The sequence below is a fragment of the Panthera uncia genome (genome assembly GCF_023721935.1).
Source record: "Panthera uncia isolate 11264 chromosome B3 unlocalized genomic scaffold, Puncia_PCG_1.0 HiC_scaffold_1, whole genome shotgun sequence".
Taxonomy (NCBI): Eukaryota; Metazoa; Chordata; class Mammalia; order Carnivora; family Felidae; genus Panthera; species Panthera uncia.
In genome coordinates this window covers 133,360,673-133,374,438 of record NW_026057582.1, presented here as the reverse complement: position 1 = coordinate 133,374,438, position 13,766 = coordinate 133,360,673, and the positions used below count along the sequence as shown (strand labels likewise).

General features: G+C 40.9%; 1 long non-coding RNA gene across 1 annotated transcript in view; it reads left to right on the top strand.

The window, feature by feature from the left end:
- Positions 1 to 410, top strand: part of LOC125909046 (uncharacterized) — a 4,662-nt gene extending 4,252 nt beyond the window's left edge. The window contains exon 3 of the long non-coding RNA XR_007453532.1: positions 328 to 410. This is a non-coding gene — a long non-coding RNA (uncharacterized LOC125909046). The remainder of the gene's footprint in view (positions 1 to 327) is intronic.
- Positions 411 to 13,766: the final 13,356 nt, after the last annotated feature.

Below are 13,766 nucleotides of genomic sequence, written 5' to 3'. Positions count from 1 at the left end.
TAACTGCAGCATATGAAAAGTGAGCGTCTCTGCTTGAAGCAAGGTGTGTGTGTGTGTATATGTACTGAAACATCCAGAGCAAAACCCCTTAGCCTGCCTTCCTCCTGGAGGACCTGAATACAGTTGACACACTATTGACTCAGAACAGAGAACTGTGACAGAGGAAAGGACTTGCAGACGGTTTAATTAAATTGTCTAAACCTCTCATTTTAGAAATAAGAACTCTTAAGAATTGTCAAGGCATTGTAACTTGTCTTCTTTCGGGGAATGGGACTAAATGATTTCTCAGGCATTTCTAAAATTTCTGATGATATCATCCCATTACAGTGCTTTTTCCCAGAAAGGAACTTGTGACATGTTGGCACTGTCTTGGGCTTCCACTCAAGAAAATGTAGTGATATGATGACAGGTATGCAGTTTATTATGGTTGGAGTATATTCTGTACATGCCACACTGTGAAAGCATTTTCTTTTTTTTTTTTTTTTAATGTTTTTTTATATTTGAGAGAGAGAGAGAGAGAGAGAGAGAGAGAGAGAGAATGGGGGAGGGGCAGACAGAGAGGGAGACGCGGAATCTGAAGCAGGCTCCAGGCTCTGAGCTGTCAGTACAGAGCCCCACACGGGGCTTGAACTCATGAGCAATGAGATCATGACCTGAGTCGAAGGCAGACGCTAAACTGATTGAGCAACCCAGGCGCCCCTGTGAAAACATTTTCTATTCATTATCTTAAACATTTTTTAAATTGTCGTAAACTATATTTTATGCATATAAAATTTACCATTTTGACCACTTTTTAAAAAAGATTTAAAGAATGCTTTTTATTTATTTGTGGGGGGGGGGGAGGAGCAAAGAGGGGGGGGGGGGGGGAGGGGGGGAGGGGGAGAGAGAGAGAGAATATCCCAAGTAGGCTCCTTGCTGTCAGTGCAGAACCTGATGTGGGGCTCCATCCCACAAGCCGTGAGGTCATGACCTGAGTCGAAATCCAGAGTCAGACGCTCAACTGACTGAGCCACCTGGCGCCCTTACCATCTAAACCATTTTTTTTTCCAATATATGAAATTTATTGTCCAATTGGTTTCCATACAACACCCAGTGCTCATCCCAAAAGGTGCCCTCCTCAATACCCATCCCCCACCCTCCCCTCCCTCCCACCCCCCATCAACCCTCAGTTTGTTCTCAGTTTTTAACAGTCTCTTACGCTTTGGCTCTCTCCCACTCTAACCTCTTTTTTTTTTTTCCTTCCCCTCCCCATGGGTTTCTGTTAAGTTTCTCAGGATCCACATAAGAGTGAAACCATATGGTATCTGTCTTTCTCTGTATGGCTTATTTCACTTAGCATCACACTCTCCATTTTTAAGTGTGTAGTTCAGTGCCATTTGGTACATTCCTGTTGTTGGGCGACCATCTCTACCATCCATCCCCAGAACTCCCTATATTTTGCAAGACCGAAATTCTACTCACTCGACAACTCCTATCCTCCTCCCCCAGCCCTTGGCAGCCACCATCCTACTTTCTGTCTCTACAAATGTGACTGCTCTAGGTACCTCCTATAAGTAGAATCATATACTCTTTGTCCCTTGGGGACTGGCTTATTTCACTTAATGTAATGTCCTCAGGTTCATCCGTGTTGTAGCATGAGTCAGCATTTCCTTCTTTTTTTAAAAATAATTTATATATATTTTTTAGTTTACATCCAAGTTAGTTAGCATATAGGGCCACAATGATTTCAGGAGTAGATTCCTTAGTGCCTCTTACCCATGTAGCCCATCCCCCTTCCCACGACCCCTCCAGCAACCCTCTGTTTGTTCTCCATATTTAAGAGTCTCTTATGTTTTATCTCCCTCCCTGTTTTTATATTATTTTTTCTTCCCTTATGTTCATCCGTTTTGTCTCTTAAAGTCCTCATGTGAGTGAAGTCATATAATTTTTGTCTTTCTCTGACTAATTTCACTTAACATAATACCCTCTAGTTCCATCACGTAGTTGCAAATGGCAAGATTTCATTCTTTTTGATTGCTGAGTAATACTCCATTGTATGTATATACCACATCTTCTTTATCCATTCATGCATCGATGGACATTTGGGCTCTTTCCATATGTTAGTTATTATTGATAGTGCTGCTATAAACATTGGGGTGCATGTGCCCCTTTGAAACACCACACCTGTATCCCTTGGATAAATACCTAGTAGTGCAATTGCTGGGTCGTAGGGTAGTTCTATTTTTAATTTTCTGAGGAACCTCCATACTGTTTTCCACAGTGGCTGCACCAGTTTTCATTCCCACCAGCAGCGCAAAAGAGATCCTTTTTCTCCGCACCCTCCCCAACATCTGCTGTTGCCTGAGTTGTTAATGTTAGCCATCCTGACAGGTGTGAGGTGATATCTTGTTGTGGTTTTGATTTGTATTTCCCTGATGATGAGTCATGTTGAGCATTTTTTCATGTGTCAGTTGGCCATCTGGATGTCTTCTTTGGAGAAGTGTCGATTCATGTCTTTTGCCCATTTCTTCACTGGATTATTTGTTTTTTGGGTGTGGAGTTTGATAAGTTCTTTGTAGATTTGGATACTAACCCTTTATCTGATATGTCATTTGCAGATATCTTCTCCCATTCTGTCGGTTTGCCTTTTAGTTTTGCTGATTGTTTCCTTTGCTGTGCAGAAGCTTTTTATTTTGATGAGGTCCCGATAGTTCATTTTTGCTTTTGTTTCCCTTGCCTCTGGAGACATGGTGAGTAAGAAGTTGCTGTGGCCAAGATCAAAAACGTTTTTGCCTACTTTCTCCTGTCTTACATTGAGGTCTTTCATCCATTTTGAGTTTATTTTTGTGTATGGTGTAAGAAAGTGGTCCAGGTTCATTCTTCTGCATGTCACTGTCCAGTTTTCCCAGCACCATTTGCTGAAGAGACTGTCTTTATTCCATTGGATATTCTTTCCTGCTTTGTCAAAGATTCGTTGGCCATATGTTTGTGGGTCCATTTCTGGGTTCTCTATTCTGTTCCATTGATCTGAGTGTCTGTTCTTGTGCCAGTACCATACTGTCTTGATGATTACAGCTTTGTAATACAGCTTGAAGTCTGGGATTGTGATGCCTCCAGCTTTGGTTTTGTTTTTCAAGATTGCTTTGGCTATTCAGGGTCTTCACTGTTTCCATACAAATTTTAGGATTATTTGTTCTAGCTCTGTGAAGAATGATGGTGTTATTTTGATATGTAGATTGCTTTGGGTAGTATCGACATTTTAACAATATTTGTTCTTCCTATCCAGGAGCATGGAATATTTTTCCATTTTTTTGTGTCTTCAATTTCTTTCATAAGCTTTCTATAGTTTTCAGTGTGCAGATTTTTCACCTCTTTGGTGAGATTTATTCCTAGGTATTTTATGGTTTTTGGTGCAATTGTAAATGGGATCGATTCCTTGGTTTCTCTTTCTGTTGCTTCATTGTTGGTATATAGGAATGCAACCAATTTCTGTGCATTGATTTTATATCCTGCAACTTTGCTGAATTCATGAATCAGTTCTAGCAGTTTCTTGGTGGAATCTTTCGGGTTTTCCATATAGATTGTCATGTCATCTGCGAAGAGTGAAAGTTTGACCTCCTCATGGCCGATTTGGATGCCTTTTCTTCTTTGTGTTATCTAATTTCTGAGGCTAAGACTTCCAATACTATGCTGAATAACAGTGGTGAGAGTGGACATCCCTGTCTTGTTCCTGACCTTAGGGGAAAGCTCTCAGGTTTTCTCCACTGAGGGTGATATTAGCATTGGGTGTTTCATGTATGGCTTTTATGATCTCAAGGTATGCTCCTTCTATCCCTACTTTCTTGAGGGTTTTTATCAAGAAAGGATGCTGTATTTTGTCAAATGCTTTCTCTGTATCGATTGAAAGGATCATGTGGTTCTTATCCTTTCTTTTATTTATGTGATGTATCACATTGATTGTTTTGTGGATATTAAACCAGCCCCGAATCCCAGGTATAAATCCAACTTGGTCATGGTGAATAATTTTTTTAACGTATTATTGGATCTGGTTGGCTAATATCTTGTTGAGGATTTTTGCATCCATGTTCATCAGGGAAATTGGTCTATAGGTCTCCTTTTTACTGGGGTGTTTGTCTGGTTTTGGAATCAAGGTAATGCTGGCTTCATAGAAAGAATTTGGAAGTTTTCCTTCTATTTCTGTTTTCTGGAACAGCTTCAAGATTCAAGAGAATATGTGTTAACTCTTCGTTAAGTATTTGATAGAATTCCCCTGGAAAGCCATCTGGCCCTGAACTCTTGTATTTTTTTTTTTTTTTTTTTTTTTGTGGCAGATTTTTTATTACTAATTCGGTTTCTTTACTGGTTATGGGTGTGTTCAAATTTTCTATTTCTTCCTGTTTCAGTTTTGGTAGTGTATATGTTTCTAGGAATTTGTCCATTTCTTCCAGATTGCCCATTTTATTGGCATATAATTGCTGATAATATTGTCTTATATTGTTTGTATTTCTGTTGTGTTGGTTGTGATCTCTCCTCTTTCATTCTTGATATTATTTATTTGGGTCCTTTTCTTTTTCTGTTTGATCGAACTGGCTAGTGGTTTATCAATTTTGTTAATTCTTTCAAAGAACCAGCTCCTGGTTTCATTGATCTGTTCTGTTTTTGTTTTGTTTTGTTTTTTTGTTGCCGATAGCATTGATTTCTGCTCTAATCTTTATTATTTCCTGTCTTCTGCTGGTTTTGGGTGTTATTTGCTGTTCTTTTTCCAGCTCTTTAAGGTGTAAGGTTAGGTTATGCATCTGAGACCTCTCTTCCTTCTTTAGGAAGGCCTGGATTGCTATATACTTTCCTCTTATGACCACCTTTGCTGTATCCCAGAGGTTTTGGGCTGTGGTGTTATCATTTCCATTGGCTTCCATGTACTTTTTAATTTCCTCTTTAACTTCTTGATTAGCCCATTCATTCTTTAGTAGGATGGTCTTTAGTCTCCAAGTATTTCTTATCTTTCCACATTTTTTCTTGTGGTTGATTTCGAGTTTCATAGTATTGTGGTCTGAAAATATGCGCGGTATGATCTCAATCTTTTTGTACCTGTTGAAGGCTGATTTGTGTCCCAGTATGTGATCTATTCTGGAGAATGTTCCATGTGCACTGGAGAAGAATGTGTATTTGCTGCTTTCAGATGAAATGTTCTGAATATATCTTTTAAGTCCATCTGGTCCAGTGTGTCATTTAAAGCCATTGTTTCCTTGTTGATTTTCTGTTTAGATGATCTGTCCATTTTTGTAAGTGAGGTTTTTGAAGTCCCCTACTAATATGGTATTATTATCAATGAATTTCTTTATGTTTGTAATTAATTGATTTATATATTTGGGTGCTCTCACATTTGGAGCATAAATGTTTACAATTGTTAGGTCTTCTTGGTGGAAAGACCCCTTAATTATGATATAATGCCCTTCTTCATCTCTTGTTACACTCTTTATTTTGAAGTCTAGATTGTCTGATATAAATATGGTTATTCTGGCTTTTTTTTGGTGACCTTTAGCATGATAGATAGTTCTCCATCCCCTTACTTTCAATCTGAAGGTGTCTTTAGGTCTCAAGTGGGTCTCTTGTAAATAGCACATAGATGGATCTTGTTTTCTTATCCATTCTGTTATCCTATGACTTTTGATTGGAGCGTTTAGTTCACTGAAGTTTAGAGTGAGTACTGAAAGATAGGAATTTATTGCCATCATGTTGCTTGTAGGGTTGGGAGTTTCTGGTGTTCTCTGGTCCTTTCTAGTCTTTCTTGCTTTAGGTTTTTGTTGTTGTTGTTGTTGTTGTTGTTGTTGTTTTCTCCCCTCAGAGAGTCCCCCTTAAAATTTCTTGCAGGGCTGGTTTAGTGGTCACAAACTCCTTTAACTTTTGTTTTCTGGAAAACATTTTATCTCTCCTTCTATTTTGAATGACAACCTTGCTGGATAAAGAATTCTTGGCTACATATTTTTCTGATTCAGCACATTGAATATATCCTGCCACTCCTTTCTGGCCTGCCAAGTTTCTGTGGATAGGTCTGCTGCGAACCTGGTCTGTCTTCCCTTGTAGGTTAGGGACTTTTTTTTCCCTTGCTGCTTTCATGATTCTTTCCTTGCCTGAGTATTTTGTGAATTTGACTGTGATATGCCTTATTGATGGTGGGGCTTTTTTTAAATCTAATGAGAGTCCTCTGTGCTTCCTGGATTTTGATGTCTGTGTCTTTCCCCAGGTTAGGATTCTGCTGTGATATGCTCACATAACCCTTCTACCCCTTTTTCTTTCTCTTCCTCTTCTGGGACCCCTATGATTCTGATGTTGTTGCTTTTTAATGAGTCACTGATTTCTAATTCTTTAATCGTGCTTTTTCGCCTTAGTCTCCCCTTTTTTTTCCTCCATTATTCTCCATAAGTTTGTCTTCTATATTGCTGATTCATTTTTCTGCCTCATCCATCCTTGCCACCGTGGCATCCATTCAAGATTGCAGCTTATTATAGCATTTTTTATTTCATCCTGACTAGCTTTTTCTTCTTTTATCTCCAGAGAAAGGGATTCTAATCTGTTTTCTATCCTAGCTAGTATTCTTATTATTTTGATTCTAAATTCTGATTCAGACATCTTGCTTGTATCTTGTGTTGATTAAGTCCCTGGGTGTCATTTCTTCCAGTTCTTTCTTTTGGGGTGAATTCCTTTGTTCCATCATTTTGAGGGAAGAAAAGCAATTAATAAGGTAAAAAAATTAAAATTAAAAAGTAAAAACAACACAAAAGATTAAGTAAATGATGCTAGATCCTAGGTGTGTTTTGGTCCGGTTGTGGAAAGGAGCTTGATAGATTAGAGAAAAAAGGGAAAGATAAGAAAAGAAAAAAAAAAAAGGAAAACGTTTAAAAATTTGAAAAAATGAATACAGTGAGATAGAATAAATTGGAATGATGGAAGTAAAATTTGAAAAATTTACAAAAATAAAAAATATTGTAGAGAAAAAAATTAAAAGTATTTTTAATAAAAATGGAAAATAAAAATAATTTTTTCTCTTTCTGTATTCAGGAATAAGAAAAGAAAAGGAAAAGAAAAAAATGGAATAGATGGACTAGTGAACAGACTGAAATACGATTCAAATTACATCGATTTCCCCTAGAAGCCAAACTATGAAGCCCTTTAGAGTCCAGAAACTAAGCAGGCAGAGAGATTTGTGTTCCTGAAGAGGTTGGCCCAGTTGGGCGGGGCCTAGTGTAACAGCTCCATTCTCCACTAGATGGCGCTGCTTAGCTTACTGGGGTGAATTGTGGCGCTTGTAGGTGCTAATGAGCATGCGCGGGAGTGGTGAAAAAGGTGTCACCCAGCTACCAGACTCTAGTATCACAACTCTGTTCTCCCCACCAGAAGTCGCACACCCGTCCTGTCTCCAGCTTCTGCCACTGCCTGCTTTGACACCGTCTGTGACCAAGCCATCAGGTTGTCTGGCAGCGCCTCCCTCCTGAGTTTCTCTGGGATGCGGCTGTGTTTCCCGACCCCTCACTTCTGAGGGACCGTGGCTTTGACCCGCTCTGCCCCTCTGCGGGAGGGTCTCACTGAATACTGGCCGGGTGCCGGCCGCACTCAGGAACATGCACGGGGACCGTGCTGCTGCCCATGCCCAGAGACTGGCTGGGTGCTAGCCCGCCCCAGAAAAAGTTCATGCAATCGTGTAGTGGCAGCATTTTCAGGGATTATGGAAAATCACAACACACATGTGGTGCCACGTTTCCCATTTTATGTCCTTGTTCCAGCACCAGTGAATGTGGTTGTTCTCCTGGGTCTGCTGGGACCGTTGCCTGTGGGATGGTCACACAGCCTCTACCAAGGGCCTCCCAGCAGGGGGACCTCCTCTCCCTGTGTGGCCTAAGGACCCTCAGGACCTTGCTGTCCGTTCCTGGGGATTCACCCTTCCCACCAGAGCTCTGCCAGTTAATGAGCTGTGGAGTTCCAGACTCTTTGGCCCCCCTGTTCATAGAGTCTTAATGGAATTTAAACTCTCTCCTTTCTCCTTTCTCCATTTTTTTGTTCAGTCCCTTGAATACTCTTTCTTTTCTCTCCAGCTGCCTTGAGGGGAGGGATGCTTTCCCGTATTTCCACCCCCACCTGCCGTCTCCATCCTCTCTCCACAAGCAAAAACAGCTCCCTGCCCTCCGCAGCTTCTCTCTCCCCCAGTTCACCTCTCTGCAACACATACCCGCCAAGTTCTGTGGTTCAGGTTGTGCAGATTGTTGTGTTAATCCTCAAATCAGGTTTCTAGGTGTGCAGGATGGTTTAGTGTTGATCTGGCTGCATTTCAGGGACGAGAGATGCAAAAACAACTTCCAGGCTCTTCTGCCATCTTGGCCTCTACAGAGCATTTCCTTCTCTTTAAAGGCTGACTGATAGTCCATTGTATGTGTAAATCACCTTCTGTTTATCCACTCATCCATTGATGGACACTGGGCTGCTTTCACTGCTTGGCTATTGTAAATAATGCCGGTATAACTTGGGTCTTAAAATATATCTTCAAGTCCCTCCTTCCATTTCTTTTTGGGCATATGCCCATAGGTCAAATTGCTGGATCAAATGTTAATGCTGTTTCTTTTTTAATTTTAATTTATTTCATTTCATTTCATTTCATTTCATTTCATTTCAGAGAGAGAGCATGAGAGTGGAGGAGAGGGGCAGAGGGAGAGAGAGAGATAGAATCTCAAGCAGGGTCCATGCTCAGTGCAGAGCCCGACACAAGGCTGTATCCCACAACCCTGGGATCATGACCTGAGCTGAAATCAAGAGTCTGATGCTCAAATGACTGAGCCACCCAAGTGGTGGCTTATTTTTTATTTTTTGAAGAACAACTGTTTTCGATAGAAGCAGCACCATTTTACAGTTCTACCAACAGGGTGTAAGGGTTCTAATTTTTCTACATCTTTGTCAATACTTCTTGTCTCTTGTTTTCCTTTCCTTTCCTTTCTGTTCTTTTTTCTTTTCTTTTCTTTTCTTTTCTTTTCTTTTCTTTTCTTTTTTTCCCTCACCTCCCTCCCTCTTTTCCTTCCTCCCTTCCTTCCTTCCTTCCTTCCTTCCTTCCTTCCCCATCGTAATGAATGTGAGGTGGCATCTCATTGTGGTATTTATTTGCATTTCTTTAGTGATGAGTGATGTTGAGCATCTTTTTATGTGCTTGTTGGCATTTGCATATTTTCTTTGGGGAAGGATCTATTCAAGTTCTTTGTCCATTTTTAAAATTAGGTTGTTGGTTTTTGTTGCTGAGTTGTAGGAGTTCTATATATATATTTTTGATATTACCCATTCTGTAATATAGGACTTGCAAATATTTCCTCCCATTCTGTGGGTTGCTTTTCACTCCATTGATTATGTTCTTTGATGCACGAAAGCTTGTAATTTTGATGGAGTCCAATTTATCTATTTTTGTTTTTGTTTCCCGTCCTTTTGGTGTCGTATAAAAAAGCAATGCCAAATCCAATGTCATGCAGATTTCCTCTTACGTGTTCTTCTAAGAGTTTTATATTTAAGCTCTAGTATTTAGGTCGTTGTTCTATTTTGAATTAATTTTTGAATATGGTATAAAGTTGCACTTCATTCTTTTTCATGTGGCTGTCCAGTTTTCCCAATGCCATTTGTTGAAGTGATGTGCCTTTCATAAAGCTGTAAATCTAGATACTAGGCAGAGATGGACCAGAGCTTCGGTTCCCTGATTTCCTTAGTTTTTAGGATTCTTCCTGATAGTCTTTGTCAGTGCCCCATTGCCTACCATCCTCGATAATTGGGGCATTGTTATAAGTGCCTAGAGGTGTTATAGATACTCTCAGAGTATACTTGAATTTTATTTATTTATTTACTTACTTAAATTCAAGTTAGTTAACATACAGTATAGTATTGGTTTCAGGAGTAGAACCCAGTGATTCATCACTTACGTATAACACCCAGTGCTCATCCCACTGAGTGCCCTCCTTAATACCTATCTCCATTTAGCTCATCCCCCACCCACCTCCCCTTCAGCAACCCTCAGTTTCTTCTCTGTATTTAAGAGTCTCTTCATGGTGCCTGGGTGGCTCAGTAGGTTAAGCGTCTGGCTACAGCCCAGATCATGATCTCATTCGTGGTTGTGTTTGCACCCTGTGTCGGGCTCTGTGCTGACAGCTCAGAGCCTGGAGCCTGCTTCCGATTCTGTGTCTCCCTCCCTCTCTCTTCTTCCCCCACTTACACTCTATCTGTCTCTTTCTCAAAAATAAATAACCATTGAAAAAAAAATTTAAGAGTCTCTCATGGTTTGCCTCCCTCTATGTTTTTATCTTGTTTTTCCTTCCTTTCCCCTATGTTTATCCATTGTATTTCTTTAATTCCACATTTGAATGAAATCATATATTTGTCTTTCTCTGACTGATTTATTTCTCTTAGCATAATATACTCTAGTTCCATCTACATTGTTGCAAATTGCAAGATTTCATTCTTTTTGATTGCTGAGTAATATTCCATTGTATACTTTTCATTTCATTTTATTAAGTTTATTTATTTATTTTGATAGAGAAACAAAGTGTGTGATCAGGGGAGGGGGAGAGAGAGAGGGAGACAGAGAATCCCAAGCAGGCTTCAAGTTACCAGTGTAGAACCTGAAGTGGGGCTCGAACCCATGAACTGTGAGATCATGACCTGAGCTAAAACTAGGAGTCAGGTGCTCAACTGACTGAGCCACCCAGCTGCCCCTATACTTGCATTTTAAAGGAAGAAATTATTGGGGCACCTGGGTGGCTCATTTGGCTAAGCATCCAACTCTTGGTTTTAGCTCGGGTCATGATCTCACGGTGTGTGAGTTTGAGCCCCACATTGGGCTCTGCGCTGCCAGTATGGAGCCTGCTTGGCATTCTTTCTCTTTCCCTCTCTCTCTGCCCCTCCCCTGCTCACTCTCTGTCTCTCAAATGAGTAAACTAAAAAAAATATTTAAAGGAAGAATTTGTTGTCCCTTTTTTTTCTTTTCTTTTCGGAGAGAGAGAGCAAGAGGCAGAGGGAAAGAGAGAATCTTAGGCAGACTCCACGCCCAGCATGGAGTCCAATGCCTGGCTCAGTCTGATGGCTGTGAGGCTCAGCTGTGAGTTGGAGGCTCAATTGGCTGAGCCACCCAGGTGCCCCTCCAGTGTTTTAAACCAGGAGGCCATACAGTGCTCTCTGCTCAACTGGTCGTCCAGCTGCTCCTCTACTTTACTGTTCCACTGAGTGTGGAAAGGAGACCAACCAAATCACAAAGATTTGGCCTCACGGTCAAATGTGATTCATACTTTACTTCATACACTTGTCCTTTACTAAACCCTGGGGCTCCTTAAGAACCAAGCATCTCTCTCAGGGAAAGAAAAGGGGCTTGTTTAAGAAAGTGTAAATATTTGGAAATATGAATGATGAAACGATTAATGTGAGGAGTCTGGACTTAGTAAACTTCACTAAATTTTTTTTTTTAATGTTTATTTATTTTTGAGAGAGAGAGAGGGAGAGAGAGAGAGAATGACCTGAGAGGGGCAGAGAGAGAGGGAGACACAGAATCCAAAGCAGGCTCCAGGCTCTGAGCTGTCAGCACAGAGCCTGACGTAAGGCTTGAACCCACGAACCATGAGATCATGACCTGAGCTGAAGTTGGACGCCTAACCGACTGAGCCAGCCAGGCGCCCTAGTTAACTTCATTTCTGAACTACATTCTATCTAACAAGACTCCCTTTGATCCTGGTTCTAGTTTGATTCATATCTAAATGCCTTCTTTCTAGTTTTCTTTGCAGGAGTCGGTATTTAATGTATTCCAGAGGGAAAGGTTTAATAAACTAAGGAGTAGACATATTTTAAAATCACTTTCAAAATGTGTTAAACAGGACAAATTTCATTCAGTGCAACCCGATATATTTTGGGTCCCACAGGGTCCAGCCTTTGCAAGGTGTTAAATGTAAAGAAACACAACCCAGTGACTTAAAGTAGTTAAAAATAATTCCAATATTATCAATCATATGCCTATTGTTTAACATTAAAGTAGATTCAGTTCATAACCCACATTTCTTTAAATATCTGCCTCTTTCATATACTTGCCCCCCATCCCCACCCCCAATCAAATGTCCTCTCTAACACTCACCCAGTGCCCTTTTCTATGTTATTTCTTTCTCTGTCAGTCTGGAGTTCATTTTTCCTTCTCAGCCATCTGCCTCCTCAAAGATTTTACTGACATGCCCAATAAAGGGGATGGGAATGGATACCTCTCACCACTCTTGTCCGGCCACCATCATTTCTAGCCCAAATTACTGCCTTGACATCTAAACTGGTTTCCTTGCTTCCACTCCTGTCCCTTACAGTCTGTCCTTAATACAGAAGCCAAATGAGCCTTTAAAACTATGTCATTCTTGGGGTGCCTGGGTGGTTCAGTTGGTTAAGCATCTGACTTCGGTTCAGGTCATGATCTTGCATTTTGTGAGTTCAAGCCCTGCGTCGGGCTCTGTGCTGACAGCTCAGAGCCTGGAGCCTGCTTCGGATTCTGTGTCTCTCTCTCTCTCTCTGTCCCTCCACCACTCATGCTCTGTCTCTCTCTCTCAAAAATAAAATAAAACATTAAAAAATTTTTTAAAAAACTGTCCATCTTACCTTCCCCCCTTCCTATTTATTTATTTACTGTCTGTTTCCCTTACCAGACTGTAAGCACCTTGATAGTGGGGAATTTTGTCTGTGTTTCCCTGTTGTATCGTCAGTGACAACAACTGGAACATGAGAGGCACCCTAAATTTATTGAATGAAAAACTGAGCTGATTAATGACTTTTTTTGCTTCTTTTGTCCATATTATTTCTTCTGTATGGAATGCCCTCTGTAAAAGTTGGCAGGATTTTAGCTTCAGATTACAGAAAAGACAACATGCTTTAGTTTTTATAAAAAATAGCAATTTTCCGGGGCGCCTGGGTGGTGCAGTCGGTTAAGCCTCCGACTTCAGCCAGGTCACGATCTCGCGGTCCGTGAGTTCGAGCCCCGCGTCCGGCTCTGGGCTGATGGCTCGGAGCCTGGAGCCTGTTTCCGATTCTGTGTCTCCCTCTCTCTCTGCCCCTCCCCTGTTCATGCTCTGTCTCTCTCTGTCCCAAAAATAAATAAAAAACGTTGAAAAAAAAATTTTTAAAAAAATAGCAATTTTGAACATGGACAACACAGTACCATTAAGGCTTTGCAACAAATCTTCTGTCTCAAGGAAAACAAATTCTGTATTTCTGGCTGCCTTCCTCCAGCTACGTCCCGTGTCACAGTTCACACATGATATATGTATACGTTTCCCCTAGTAGTCTCCTTTTAAGAAAGGGGAGAGGGTTAAAAGGAATGAAGTGGCTTCGACAATAAGGAAGTTATCGTCCTCACATAACTGGAGCTACAGAGGTAGTCAAATTCTAGCAGCTGGATAATGACCTTGGGCTTGCAAGTGCTTTTTATTTCTCTCTGTGACATCTGGTACTATTGTGTAGATACTTCATTCCACCTCCGATCTAGCCATTCGTGCAGGGGTAAGCTCTGCACAGCTGTATCGGCACCTTGCTTCAGCTGCCATGTTTTTCACTTTCTGCCCCAGGCCTTTTCCGATAACCGTTTCCCGGCTCTTGTGGGAACGAACGAAAGGGCCAGCTGGACGCTGGTGCACATGCAAATCTGCAGGTATGAAGAAGGTAACATTTGACCAATGGGAGATGAAAACTGGCAGAAAAATGTTTCACTCTTCCACATATCCAGAGGTGACATTTCTGAGTTATAGTCTATA